At 38.5% G+C, this 15,617-nt stretch overlaps 1 long non-coding RNA gene across 2 annotated transcripts; it reads left to right on the plus strand.

Moving 5' to 3' along the window:
- The first annotated feature begins 5,722 nt into the window (after positions 1 to 5,722).
- Positions 5,723 to 8,507, plus strand: LOC120764881 (uncharacterized). Of its 2 annotated transcripts, none has more exons than XR_005704317.1 (3): positions 5,723 to 5,871; positions 6,572 to 6,710; positions 8,387 to 8,507. It is a non-coding gene; the product is annotated as an uncharacterized LOC120764881 (long non-coding RNA). The 2 variants fall into 2 exon arrangements; XR_005704319.1 differs by having other exon boundaries at positions 8,287 to 8,420.
- Positions 8,508 to 15,617: the final 7,110 nt, after the last annotated feature.

Consider the following 15,617-nt stretch of genomic DNA (forward strand, 5'->3'; position numbering starts at 1 on the left):
TGACTTTCTGTTTGTGTAACAAGTGAGTGCTGCAGATACTATGAAGAGAAAAACCTTCACTGTCAGAGAAACTCTAAAGCCAAGTAAGAGGGATTTTTCCTGGTGAGTTTTGAAGATCCCATTCACAGAGCTGTGTTTGACAGGGAATTGATTAGCTGAGCCATCAGCTGCTGTACATAAATAAAACCATTGTTAGAGCTTATTGAAAACCTCTCACTACCACAGATCCAGGATGAATACTTCCAAGGTAAAAGTTCAGCAGTGGCTGCAGCATTTTTTGCTGAAATCCATTCTGAGGGAGGTGACAGCAATGGGTGTAACATGCCTTGCTGAGGTACTTTGAGGTGGCCTAGGCTTTAGTTCACTATCTGGCATGTGGAGGAGAAGTGGACAGCTTTTTTACTCCCCTTGCCATCTGCAATGCAGCACTGGCAGCACTGAGATGCTCCTCAGCTGGGAAGAGGAGGTGGGGGAATCATTGCAGGAGAGGCAGAGTTTTCCTCCCTCCTCTTCCACCGCTCAGGATGGATGAGCAGAAGTGGTTTATGCACACCAGTTAGAGTTAGAGACATTTTTCTTCCCTTCTAGTTTACTTCCAGGATAACTCATTCAAGCGCCAGCTAAGCCCATCTCATTTGTTCTCTGTTGCTGAGCAGCTGGTTGTCAGATGCAGGGACTGACCTTTCTTAGGCAGCCCCTGAGAAAAACCCCACAAAATAATAAGTCAAGGGAGGTTTGGAATAAATAAATTAGGTGAGGAGAACCTTCCATGATGGTTGAAGGAATGGTAGAACTGCAACTGTCTCTCCCTTCCACCCTCGAGGTTTCACCTGAAGATGATGTATTTCTGATTGTTGTCACTGCTGAAGGCTTTCCAGTTCTGGAGAGAGACTTTTTCATGGCACTAAACTAAGTGTGACCAGCAGTTCTTTGTCCCTCTACTCTGCTCTCGTGAGTAGCCTGGCTGGAACATTAATAGCATCCAACTTTGAGGTTCCTTGGCACAGGAAGGATGCAGACCTGTTGGAGTGAGTTAAGAGGAAGCCACAGAGATGATCAGAGGGATTGAGAATCTGTCCTATGAAGAAAGGCTGAGATAGTTGGGGCTGCTCATCCTGGAGAAGAGAAGGCTCAGAGGAGACCTTATGGCAGCATTCCAGTATCTGAAGTGGGCTTAAAAGGGGACTGGAGAGGGACTTTTTATATGGTCCTGCAGTGGTAGGGGAAGAGGGGAAGGGTTTTAAACAGAAAGATGTTTGGTTTAGATTAGATATTAAGAAAAAGGGTATTTACAGTGAGGGCAGTGAGGCACTGGAACAAGTTGTCCAGGGAAGCTGTGGCTGCTGCATCCCTGGAAGAGTTCAAGGCCGGGTAGGATGGGGCTCTGAGCAACCTCGGCGAGTGGAAGGTGGGGTTGGGAGTGGGTGATCTCTAAGGTTCTTTCCAACCCAAACCATTCTATGTTCCTATGATTCTGCAGGCTGTCTGGAACATGACTGTGGCACTACTAAGTGTTAAATAGTTGAGGATAGTTTAGGAAAGGACATGGAACATAAGTGAAAACAAAAACATTGTGCAAGGACCAACAAGTCCCATATCAAAATTTTCTGATTTGTAATGTTTCTTTTTTATTGCCAAGGACATTAAGCAGGACAGACATTTAGGAGTTCTTACCCTCCTGTTTTGTTCTGGAATTCATGCTCTTTCCTTGGATCACCCTAGCAATTATCACAGTATGTATTTGTTCAGATGTTAGATTAGTGAATGAAGGACACACCACTTTCAGGAGCTTGAAAGTAGTGAGAGGAAGAAGCAGATCTTCCAAGTGGTGGTAAATAATAATAATAAAAAAAGTAATGTGCTAATGCTTCACTTAGAAGAACATACTGATTTATGTGTCCCTTTAATTATTGATTCTTTGCTGAGCTATGGAAGAAAATGTCCAATAAAACATTATATCTGAACAGATATCACATCATGATTTAGTTTTGTAGGTTCTTTTTTGGAATGTTTGAGCATTTTTTGGTTTTGTTTTGTTTTTGTTTTTTTTTTCATATCTGAGATGCTTGTGTAAGACCTAGATATGGAACCCATTTTGGAATCAACAATAATAAATTACATCAGGGTTCCTTCCTGATGAGCTAGCATGACTCTTATCATATAAGTAAAGAGGACATGTCAGGAAAGCATCATGACAAGTCAGGAAAACATCTGAAGTGACACAGAAACAGGCAGAACCTAAATCTCTTGACTCCCAGTCTAGTACATCAGAATTTTTCCACCTGAATATTTAATACTCTGTGCTCTAGATTTAGAGCAACTTGTGAGCTAAACATCTGGAACAATTTATGTTTCAGATTTAGGTTACTGACATAACAAAGCAATTGCACATTGGCAGTGAATTCTTGCCTTGCTTTTAAGGGACAAATAAGGTGATTATATTTCCATAATACACAATATATCATTAAACAGGACCAATCATTCCATTCAGGAGGCTCTGGGGGTGCGAGAGTTGTTTTATCAAGTTCTTAAGTGTTTTATGTAAGCAGTTTTGTATTTTCATAAGAAGTTTTATGTAATGGCCCCCTGTTTTCCCCAATGGGTCCGTGTCCGTCCCCCCCCCCCCCATGCTTGTTATATAACCATTCATTTAGCTGTCAATCACTCTACCCTACACCTGTTCCTGTCAATCCTCTCTCTCTCCCCTCAGGTGCCCTGTCTATCATTCCAGGGCCCTTCCCTGGATTCTGGAAAACTCCAGGGAGGGCATCGAGTGATAGGCTGGTGCCTGGGAAATCCCCTTCTCCTCTTTGGTGACTGGTTCCCCTGTTCCATGGTTACTCCCCCCGTTACACCCACAATTTTCCCTATTGGCTGTTGTAATGTTACCACCCCTTGATCCTTGTTTATAAGGTCGTGCACAACTGTTCTTTGGGGCTCTCCTGAGCAGCAGTCGTCGGGTCTCCCACTTAATAAAGCCGGTTTACCCTGCTCAGAGAGTCCTCCTTCTTGCCGTCGCTGCGGTTGCCGAAACATCTCGTCCTAAGCTGGGTGTGGGTAACCAAGTACCCACGGAGAGGAGGTGGCTAGTGCAACTAGCGGCCCCAACCCATAGCGCGTGAGCCGTGGTGAGGGACACTGAGCTAGCCCGTGGGCCAGCGCTTCCAAGCGCACACAGGACACCGCGACAGGAGGCCACAGATTTTTCCAGAACATTATAATTAATTAGATCACATAAATTCATAAGCTACATACGGGACCTAATAACGTGTTAGCTGAAATACTTATGGAGTAAAATTATTCCATAAATTGAACTGTAGTTCAATGACATTGTTTCATTTTGATACTAATATGGACAAACTATATCAGTGATGCTAAAAATGTTGAACTTCAAACACATTTCTTGATCATTTGGATCTATATAAGCGCCTTTTGGTTTAGGGCATATTCATTGAAAGATAAAAGGAAAAAAAAATCTTGATATATCTTAAGGTGATAGATGAACAAAGTGAAGACCTATATAGAAATAGGTCACAAAGTATCAGTTGCACATAATAAATATTTTAGTTTAGGTTACTTTAAAATGTTGTTTGCAGTAACTTTGCAGAGAAGTAGTTCAGAGTAAAGTAACTTCAGAACATGGAAATATAAATGATATTTTCTGCCAGAGTTTTCTTTGAAAGAAGTGTTTATCACTTTAAATCAAAATGGATTCATTTCTTAAAAATCATGCAGTGGATGTAAAACCATTCCGCTAACATGTGATCAACCCACACATACTTTAGTGTGTCATTCTTCTCTTTCTTTTTGCAGGTGTTGTTAAAAAAAATGCGAAAACCTCCACTTGCCAAGATGCATGTTACTTAGCTATTTACAGCTTTAAACGAGAAAACAAGCCTTTGTAGAATTCTGAAAACCTTAAAATTGTTTTTCCCAGCTGGGAAGTGGGGTTTACTTCATTTTTACAAATATGTCTGTGTCAGAATGTTCTGGAGCTTTATACCAAGAAACTGTGCTGCATGTTACGGAGTTCCATGGAGACAAAGAAGACTGACTCTGCTTTTGGCAACTGTTACATCCACCTGTGATTGAAATAGACACGGCGATTTTCAGATATGATTGTTCCTGTGAAGAAAGATGGTTGATTAAGCAGTGGATTTTGAGATTTCTTCGTGTCCTTTTTTTATGTGTGTCTTCAAGAGTCACACACAAAAGGTGATCTTCCCTATGAAATATTTCTACACTATACTCCAGGACATGTTATTTGGATTTGTATGGGATCAAGACCATTATGCATAAAGAAAATGAGAATTTTTTTTTTCTATAAATCATGTATTTGGTTGTTGGTTTTGTTTTTTTAGAATGTTGTGCATGTATCCCAAAAAAGATGAGATTCAGAAAACGAGGACATATTAAAGAATCTGATTGTCTTTCAGCATCTTTATTCCCATTACTTCCTTTTCAGCATGTAAATATCTTAGTAAGGAGCCATTGAGAAAGTGAAAAAATGCATAGTTACAATTAATTTTTCCATCATCAATTACTGGCCTTCTGTATCCCACTCTGTGCCCAGACATATTCACCTTATTTTATTTTGCATTTTTGAAAAGATCATTCCTCTGGTCTATGAGAGAGGCTTTGCTCTTGAGATATGCATGGTCTGACATAATCTAAAGAGTTATATACCCTCAGCTGTTATGATATGAGGTAAATAAATTAATATGGGTACCTGTGATTTAACCTCTTCAGTGAAATCTATTTCGGTATAATCTTCTATCTTTGCTTGCTCCAGCTTTTCTATACTATAAGAACATTTTAAAATTCTGAAGCTAAACTCCTCTGAAATCCATCAGGTATACTTTAAGAGCTTTTAAATAATGTCATATGTATTTAGTGAGTTCACCTTCCCTGTACCAATAGACCTTTAATAAAACTGTGACTTCACTAATAAAAAATACAGCATTTTCATAATATCTTATAAACTATTTTCATTTTCACTTATGAAAAATCTAGATAATCTTAAAAAAGGTTGGCAATTTAACAATTAAAGATGTATATTGACATAAATATATACGGATAGATACTTTTTTGCTTCAATATTTTTTTTGTTTTCTGCTAGCAGATTTTTTAATTTAATTCCTGCCATGATTTCTTAACTGCTGTGTCTCTGTATAGAACTGTAGGAAGATAACAGAGGTTGTACATTGTGGCATTGCAAGAATGTAGTTCAAACTACTGTTTGTGCACCTGAGGCAGTCTGATGGTAACAAAACAGGGGAGGCTTTTGCCCTTTGAGAGCTGCAGATGGAAGAGGAAGCACAATTTCTACTATGCTCTCATAGCAATTAACTTTTTGCACTTCTGAGATCAGCAGTGCCATATTACTCCTAACCAACAGCAGTCTTCAGGAGTTTAAATTTTGGCAATGAAACCTGACTTTGGTGGTATTTCTGTATGCTAGGATCAACCAGTAAAATGACAAATCCTACATAATTTAGTCGTCAGAGTAAACACTATATTCATTGTATCTGTATCAGTACATCACAATATCCACATCATTATTCCTATTTAGGCCTCTCTCAAGCTTGTAAATCCTAACCACTAGAACCATTATAACCTGATTCCCCTCCAGCTGGAATTACATGAGGCCCCGAGTTGGTCCCACAGCTGACCACTACAAGATGGGGAGGTGTCCTTTCCTGTGGCTGCAGGAGCAGCTCTTCCTCCCTCCCTCCTTCACATGGTGTCATTCTGCTACTTTTTAGGCTCTACCCAAGATCATCGCTCAAAAGACTGATTGCACTATCCCAGCAGAAAACCATCTGAAATTGCCGCATGGAGAGGCCTGATATATGTTGCAGCTACAGCAAGGTAAACAGAGACAGCATGCAGTAGGGAGCAGTGACAAGGTGTTAGATTGGCTCAAGCTGTCTTGTGTAATTTTGTTTTTGAAAGTGAAGTGACACAGCTTTTGTAGCTTGGGTATGAAAAGTAGCGTTAGCTCTGTTTGGTCTTTTTTTGTTGTTTGTTTGAGTTTTGGTGGAACTTTTTTAAAAACTGCATGTTAGTTCTAGTACTTATCATTTGTGCTGGGATAGAGTTAATTTTCTTCACAGTAGCTAGTATGGGACTGCACTTTGGATTTTTTAATGGAAACAGCATGGATAACTCAGGGATATTTTTGTTTCTGCTGAGGAGCACTTACACAGAGCCAAGGCCTTTTCTGCCTCTCACTCCATCACACCAGCAAGTGGGCTGAGGGAGCATAAGGAGTTGGGAGGGGACACAGCCAGGACAGGTGATCCCAAGGGATATCCCAGACCATCTGGCATTGTGCTCAGGGTATAGAGCTGTGGAAACAAGAGGAAAGCAGGGTAGAGGCTCAGAGTGATGGCATTTGTCTTCCCAGCAATGGGGATTGCTGAACACTGGCATGCCCATGGGAAGTGGTGAATTCCTTGCTTTCTTTTACTTACAGGCATGGATTTTGCTCTTCCTGTTGAGCTGTCTTTATCTCAACACATAAGTTTTCTCATTTTAACTCTTCTTATTTTCTCCCCCATGCCACCAGGGAGAAGTGAAGGAGCAGCTGGATGGAGCTTACATGCTGTCTGGTGCTCAACCATGACATCACATACTGAGAAAGCTTACTTTAGGTTTGAAAATATCCTGGGACCTTGGAATTTGTTTGGGGCCTTGGAATTCATTTGGTAAGAGCTACTAAAATGTTGACAATTTATTTCTAATGTGATTTTGTTGCTCCTGTTAATATTTAAGTGGTCAAAGCTTTGAGAAAGAGATGTCTAGCTGTGTCTCCAGGCCCCTGGAAAATTAATTACTGGTGAACAAAGGCTTGCTAAATACTTAAAAAATTTATACTAGAAAATTAGGTTGACTATTTAACCTTTTCAAAAAGAAAATGCTTGTCTATTAGGGAAGAGAAAACTAGAGTAATGATGGATTATGCACAGTTTTCCCCTACCCAATGGATCCTTGCTCTCAGGAAATCAATGATTTTCAAGCTCCAACAAGGAGTTCAAAATTCCCTTGCTTTCCTAAGAAGTTCTTTATGTCCCATTTAAGGTCGTGTTAGTACAAGCATCTTGATTTGAGCCTGCTCAGACATTTGGTCTCTGAAATATTCTTCCCCTGAGCATCTCTGTCCAGGTTGTCTTTTCTGTTTATTTAGAAAATCATTAGAATACAGAAAAACATAAGAATACATACCTGTGCACAAAATAAACTCCCAAATACAGTATCCATCCCAGGATCATTAAAATAATATCAACTGTAGACATAATTGCCATTTGTTACTGACAATAATCACAGTGTGCAGTGGAAAGCTGTACAACTTCTATGCCTAAAACCAAAATTATATGCCTAATTTTATGTTTCTGTTGAACTGAAAACATGACAAATTTATTTTGGAGGGCAAGAAAAAATTCAAATCAAATAAAATCTTCCATAGGTAGAAATTTCTGCCTTTCCTTTTCTTCCCAAATAACTGCATCACATTAAAAATAGCTTTGAAACTTACTTTGGGTGACCCTTTATGACCTTTTTTAAAATTAAATCAATAAAAAAATTCACTGGACAAATCATGTCATGCTTTAGTAATGAATATGGCAAGTATTTTCATTAAAAGGAACATACAGATTTAGACTTAAGAGTAAATATTTACCTATTTAACTTGGAATATCAGCCCATGTACACTCAAAAAGCAGTTAAGTCCAGATACACACAGGGGTATAACAATGAGCTTTTTTTTTACTTCAGAATCAAAAGTTGCTCTACAACATGTCTAATTAAAAATTATAGCAAAACAGTAATTATAGAAAACCTACAGCAAAATAAAATATTAAATATAAAATATTGACAGAAGAGTTGACTGCCTACATTAAAAAAATGATCAGAGGAGATTTATTTTTATTACTTTTTAATAATTTATTTTGCTGTCAGAAAACAATCAAACAAAAAAATACCCCTTAAAAACCTATATTAAAACCAACAAAAAGAAACACTTTTCCTTCTTTCTCATTTTATCAGTGATGACAGACATTACATGGTCTTTTAGGAGTGAAGACCTCTTCCAGAATTATTGCTAAGAAGTTAGAGCTTAGTTATCCAATAATTATCTGTGATTATTGGCTTTAATCAACTTAGTTTCAATAAAGAGTGCATAATTTCTCTATTTCTCTGCTAACTGCTGATCTGCTGAGACCTTTTTCTTTCTTTCTTTTTTTTTTTTTTTTTTTTTTTTTTTTTTTTTTTTATGTTAAAAATCAGCTGGAATCCCTTTCTGCAGCCATACTACTTGATTCTAGGAAGGATTTTGAGAAAATAAGATAATGTTATTCACATAGAGCCTTTGAAATATTTTTTGTAGGGAACAGAATATTGATTGTGTCAGCATCACTCACACTTTGTGCAAAGACTCAGCATGGAAAAACAACTCATTCTACAATGAAACAGAAGACATGATTGCCTGGAATTGATCTTATGTAGCCTCAAAAGCAATAAAATACTTTCCTCAACTGATTTGACATAGGATTCACCCAAACTGATTTCTAAATATATGAATTTACATTTCTGCCGTTTTATTTTATCCTGTTCTAGACACAAAACTCTTCTAACATATTGAGCTTTGCAACCAAATACCTACATAAAAGGTTAATTGGAAGAAAAACAAAATGCCTGTGCTCTGTTTCAAAACCCAAACTTACTGAAGCTTATGGAATATGTGTTTTAAATGGCATATGTCCTGGTTTAGGGGCAAATTTGGGAGAAAACCCCAGAATAGGATCCCTCTGGGAAGCAAACCCAAGTGGCCCCTCCCTCCAACCGGTCTGGTAAAAAACTTCTCTGGAGAAAAGTGGAAAAAACTATTTTACTTAACAAACAAAGTGCATACAAGTATAAAAAATGAATAATATGAAACAATAAAACCTCTCCTTCTGAAGTGAGATGGCAAATTGAGAAAGTCCTTGCCGTGGGTGTAGCTCGGCTCTCTCTCTCAGTCTCTCCTCAGTCCCGGTCCCTCTGGCGCTGCTGGAAAATGCCGAGGTCCAGGCCCCGGTGGGCCGCAGGTGCAGCCCCCAGTGCTCCCCTGGGTTTTCAGTCCAGAGCAGGTTTAAACAGTCCCAAGAAAAAGGAAAAAAAAAAAAAAATAATCCAGGGAACTTCTCTGCCCTAGCTAGCTGAAACTAACAAAAAGCAAAAAAATAAAAAATCTCTGTCCTGCAGTCTCTCCAAGCCTCCGCCGAACACGCTGTCCACAGAAGAATGTGGAGTCGTCAGGCAGTTTTCTCAAAACAAACTCCGCGCTTCTCCTTGCTCTTAGAACCAGTCTTAAAGGCACAGGACTCAATATACAGCACAAACAGAACAGACGATTGGGGATACAAGCATCATAAAGTTACCCTAGGACAGCATATTAGCACCAAAAAGCTGTCTATATGGAATTACCTTTAACTAGCACTTCAAATCTGCCTACAGTTTCTTCCTATGAATTAAATTGGAAGTCTATTTAAAAGTATTTAAGCTTTAAAATATGGGCTTTTGGATGCATTTTTTATTTGATGAATTGTTTCATCAAATTAATGGGAACAAATGCTACAATATAATAGCTACTGGTGATGGCTTTCTTATTAACTGTGGAAGTTACAGATCAAATTCTTCTTTCAGATAAATTGTTGTGAGATCAGCATCACTCAGTTTCTCAGGAGTTACAAGTAATGTCTTTCAGCAATTGCATGTCATCTTTCTTTGAACAATTTTCCAAATCTGACAAATTCAACCCTAATGCAATCTGAATGCCCTCTAGTTTACACCACAATGAAATGAACCATTGCAGCCCATTTTTGAACACTGTCCTCGGGAATTTTCTCATAATCTACTGGCTACAATGACTGTGTTTGTTGACATTTCTATTCAATCCTACAGCCTAGATAATGTCTTGCTCCACTGTTCTGATTCTGGGGGAAATCTGTTGAAGTCAATGGAGGTGCATGAGTTTAAATAGCTGTACAAGGTGAAATGCATCATGTGAGTTAGAGTAGACAAGGATGAATTCACTGTCCTCATTTAACTTGCAGCTTAAGCTTGTGGCATTCCCTGAAGTTTCTGGAGGTAGGAGAATGGCTCTACCTCACTCTCATCCTGTCAAGTACATCCGCGTGGCTTTTATTAAGTCTGCAATTATGGTTTGGTATAAAATAAAACAAAGGAAATCCTGGTTTATCAGTTTTATGACAGTGTTTCTGTGCTGAAGAAAGTGGAAAAATGGTTTGCTGTCAGTCCAGCTGCTGAATGAGGCAGATACGTATCCACAGGGATTTAAGGAGCAATACCTTTGGGACATTAGACCTTTCCTTGTCATAAGGGATAAATCTGAAACCTTCACAAGATTCTAATTTTCAATTTTTGTGTTGTCATTTAGGTGGAGTTTCAGATCATGACAGAAGATGATTTGGGATGAAAAGTGCTCAGAATTAGACCAATTGTGCCAGGGTCCACCCTCCCCAGACACTCCCAGTGAAGGGAAGGGATCTGGGCTGGGCTGGGGCAGGGGTGCTGATGGCCCTGAGCTCAGCCACAAGAGCAGACCCTGGGCTGGGACAGCATCAGGGGAGGGAACGGTCAGACACATTTCCCAGGGAGGGGGGCAAGGTTAGAGTGATTAGACAGACCCAAGGACAAGCCACTCTGTGGTTCAGGGGCAGAGATGGATAGATGGATGGATGGATGGATGGATGGATGGATGGATGGATGGATGGATGGATGGATGGATGGAGCAATGCTGGGGGTGTGGTAAATCTGCGACACAGATGTAACATATTCTCTATAGCTGAAGCCAATCTTGAGAGCCTCAGTTTAAAAGCAGGCCTCAGGAAGGGCTGTGGATTTTGCTTAGCATTCAGCTGTTTTCTCTTGTGCTCTTTCTCAATTAGTCCTGAGCTGGGGCAGCTAAAACCTTTGGGAAAGGGAGGATGCAGTGGAAGTCTTTAGGCTGTGCATTTATGTTATGTCTGTGTACAATAAGATGGAAAACGTCATGGTTAGTGTGAATTAGCTACTGTTTTGAGCTGCTGTAGCTGGACTTTTAGAACCCCTCGTGGTTAAATGTTTACAAAGATAACTTGGATTGCTCCAGGAGTTTCTTTCTGGATGAAAGCTACTCTGGACTCTTCATTTGGGAGTAAGTCAAATCCTTGAAACCAAAACTAAAAGCTCTTATAAAGCATGTATTCCTATCCACAAGAAAAATTTTAATCCTTATGTCTTCTTGTTGTTATTTCTGTTCGTTTAGTTTTCTCTAGTAAATTCTTAAAATCTTGACATTCTGAGGTGCATAAGCTCAGGATTATTATTTTAATAGCTGTCCCAATTTAGAAGCAGCGCATCTTTTTAGAGGAGGTTAATTTGTGCATCTTGCTTGCTATAATTTTCAAGGGGTAATAATTTACTTTTTCTCCATTTTTCCTTCCTACTTACCCATGCACTGCATGATATTCAAAATGAGTTTGGTATTTCTACTGATGGTTCCTTTAGAATTGACTGTGAGTTTTTTGTCTGAGGTTTTTAGAATGACCCTAGGAGCTCTAACAGTAGTTTACCTCCTTGCAAATAAGACTCATTTCACAGCAGTAATCTATGAATATCTCTTTGGGGAGACTTTATTTTCCTTGGTACTAGGTAAGGGGTACAAAAGCCTCTTCTCCTCTGAATCAATTCACAGTTTTTGATGACTTCCAACCGACTCTATTACCTCAGAACTGGAATTTCTTTCAAATGTGAATTTAACAATAGGGCTGTTAATTTATAGTACTGTTGCTTTGCCTAGTGATAGTGACTTGCCTAAGTAAGTCTCCCATAGTAGTTTAATGCTTTTTAGTAAAAAACAGACAGTTTTGTGCCATGGTCTTATTACTTTCTTTGAGTGGTTTGGAGTCTTAAAATTTTATCAAGCATCTACCTTATTTTTTTCCTCTTATAATTAAAAATGTAATTAAAAAAACACACACAAAAAACCCCCCCACAAACAAACAAACAAAACCCACCACACAAATACCCTCCAGCTGTTGACTTGACCCTGCAGAAATGTTTTGGGATTGGATCACAGTGGAGCTTTCAGGATATGTATTATGAAATCTAACATTGTATTTTACCTCCATTTTTCTGTGTGGGCTCTTTTCTCCTTTTTATCACCCTGCTCAGCCTCCTCTATCCCAATGCACTTGTAATTCTACATGACAAAAAATGTTATTGGACACCTCCTTTTAAGTTCTCAGTATACAGACTATTTCTTAATGTGATAAGCAGCCATTTGCACATGATGATTTTACCAGTAGAAGTGGAACTGTGCTGCCCTTTCTGTTCAAGACACTAACAAAGCAGGTTCTGGGAACTCATACTAAACCTAAATGCTGTAGTTTGTAAAGCACCAGTTTTCAATGTCAGCATCTATTTTGACTTGTAATAGCCTGGGAGAGTGTCTGTGGACCCACAGCTCCTCTATTCTTGATCCTGTAAAAGAGAATGATAGGTGTGCGAAGTCTCTCTAACCACTTGCACAGGTATTCATAACACAGAACATCCTTATCTGTGAGCACAGCTTGCTTTCATTTTCAAATGAAGACTTCCGATTCTGGGGTGGTGGGGTTTTTTGTGGGTTTTTTTTTTTTTTTTTTAAGATGGAGGTAAATTTTTAAATCTCTGTGAATGTTACTTTTTGACAAATGATATGGGTAATTTGTTACAATTTCTTTATTAGTTGTCCAGTGCTGGAATCCAGATTTTAATCTGTAGTGAAGTACAAGGATGGGAGATGCTTGAAGAACCCAACTGTACATTCATATCAAGGTAAAGGAAGAACTGGCAGGTGAAGGAGTCTCTGTCCTGGAGAGTAAGAACTATTGTTTGTCAGATTGGTCAAAAAAAGGCAGCAGGGGGAAAAAAACCCCATAGGTGTAGTCAGGCTGTCTGTGGCATTTCTAGTTTTGTCTGCCTGAATGGTGATGAAGTGAGCTGTCGTAGTGGAGCAAGTCTGAGTGAGAATGTTCACAGCAAGAGCAATGTCCTTGGTTAGCAATGTCTATGTTATTTGCACTACTGTTGAAGATTTGTGCTTTAATCCAGCAGAAAAACTCACAGCTTCTCCTCACAGCTTATTTTCTGCCTGATCCTTTGGTTAAGTCATAATCCTATGTGTGGCATTGCAGTCATGAAAATTATGTCACAAATCCAGCATAATGTTTTTTTCTGTAGGATGAAGCAGTAAAAGGGAAGGAACTGAGAGAGGGGAAAATGTGGTTTATAGAAATCCTTGAGAAATAGAATTGTATTTCTTCCTTTCTTTGAATTTAAGAACTCTTCAGCATGCAGCATACAGACTCTAGGACTGCTACAGCAAAAGAGGCTTTAGTCTGTGTTTTCCTTTTCCCTATGTCCTCATATTAATCACATTTCCTTTTGTTTGGGAAGGGAACATAATTGTGAGTATTTTTAAATGAGCATATTAGTAACAAGTTTATAATTAGAACAATCTGTCTAAGGGGGGAAAAAAAAGGCAAATATTTTGCTGGAGGAGTGAACTGGGACTTGAGAATCAGTGGATAATAAGTTTTCTACCATGGCTTTTAATATATGAGGTTATTTTGGAGTGGGTGCTGTCTTTTCACATGTATTCACAAGGCATAATCTCCTTTGTCAAAAGCAGAAGTGCTACTATAACATAATACCACTGCATAGTATTTATGGCACTGCAAATAAGAGGCAGGGCTGAACACATCTGTGTATATTTAATGAGAAGAGTGATGCTGTTCCATGTTTAAAATGTTATTTTTATTTACTGCTTTCTTTATAGACACTTGTGAGATGTTTATCACCAGGTTGTCTTTAATATATTAATGCTATGCATTTTGGTAAATGTCAACACAACTACAGAGAAGGGCAGGAATTAATTTATAAAATTCTGCAATTTTTGAGCACAAATATTGTACATGTTTAACTAATTACATGGAAGTACTTTAAAATTATATTAACTTGAAATCAAAGCAGAGCCCGGCCTACACTGGTCCTGCACTAAGTAGCCTTTTACAATGTAAGAAATTAGTCGGATGACAGCAGTGGAATGACCACTAGAAGGTTTTGGAGTTTTCCAGTCTTCAATGAAAAGAAGTGAACCAACTTTTCATTGTTTAAATTTCTAAGGAAACGTTCTTATTACCTGATTCTTTAGCTGCAATGTGGAACTGAGAGAATGAATTCTTTCATTAGAAAGCATCTTTTCTCCTTTGGCAACTGGGATTATCACTAGCTGTAATAAAGTTATTTCCAAATGGAGGTATATCTAAGTACTCTGTTTTGAGGTACTATGGACTTTATCTTTTTTGATACCCATTTTTTGCTTCAACTGCGTATTATCATAATTTGAGATGGCCACATGTTGCTCTGTTATAAACAAATGAAGATCCAATGTCTCTTATTAAACAATTTTTTTTCCTAACATTTAAATATTTCTCCTCCAAAATGCTGCCCTCAGACCTTGTATGCTTGGGGATTTTTTCAGTTGCAGAAGCAGTTTATTTTTTTATTTTTAATAAATGGCCCTTTAGGCACTTTGGACAGTTACAGCAGAATTAGCAGTTTGGTCACATTTGGAGTGTTCCCTCTGAGCAGCTATAACACAACCTTGTTATTTCATTATGAAATGGGATCTAAGCTTCGTGTCTGTCCTGTTAGGCTGCAGTTCAAAAAAAAGATAATAACCTCATGGGGTTGATCTTTGTTAATGTACTGTGACCCCTGCTATTTTCAAATTGGCTCTGAAGTGCTCCCTTAGTGCAGCTGTAGTAAAATAGTCCAGAGAAATTTTTGTAATGAGAACAGAATACTGTGGCACCTATGGATATTTGTGCGACATACCCTGCAGTGTTTTTGTAATGGGAACAGAATTCTGTGGCACCTAGAGATATTTGTGTGACATATCCTGCAGTGTCACTTTGTGGGTATTTCTGTGTGTATTACATTGGGTGAGCTCAGACAGCCATCCGAGTTCAGTATGTGTGAAACTGCTTACTCTTGTCAAGGTCTGAGTGTAGGATGCCCTACAAGGCTCTCTTCACATACTAATAATAAATCTCATTTCACCCTATTGTAAAATTTATAAAAACACCCTTTTTTCTTTTTGTCATTTTTCTGGGCTTAAGGTGACTGTAAACAAAGAGAGGATTGCATCACTTTGGCCATTGTACCAGTCGTATAAACCAAATTAGGTGTTTCAAGTTTTGCTTTTTCCACTGCAATCTGAAGCCTGTGTGACTTAAATCCTTCAGTCTAGAGCCTTTTATGTTAAATTTTCTAATATTTCCCTCTGCGTAATGCATACTGTGTAGCTTGCAAAGTTTTGAAAACAGTCATAGCACAGAGGGTCCTGTCTAACAATCGAATTTTGCTCAAGGAAATGCAGGTTAATATCAATAGAAAACTTGAAAAAACATTTTAAAATGCTTCTAATGTCACTTGATTATCCTTCATAGGAAGCTCAGACTAAAAGAAAATTGTCCATTGTTTTTTTAATCAAGCTATATAAGAAAACGACTCCTTAAATTTTATAG

The sequence above is a fragment of the Hirundo rustica genome, chromosome 2 (genome assembly GCF_015227805.2).
Source record: "Hirundo rustica isolate bHirRus1 chromosome 2, bHirRus1.pri.v3, whole genome shotgun sequence".
NCBI lineage: Eukaryota > Metazoa > Chordata > Aves > Passeriformes > Hirundinidae > Hirundo > Hirundo rustica.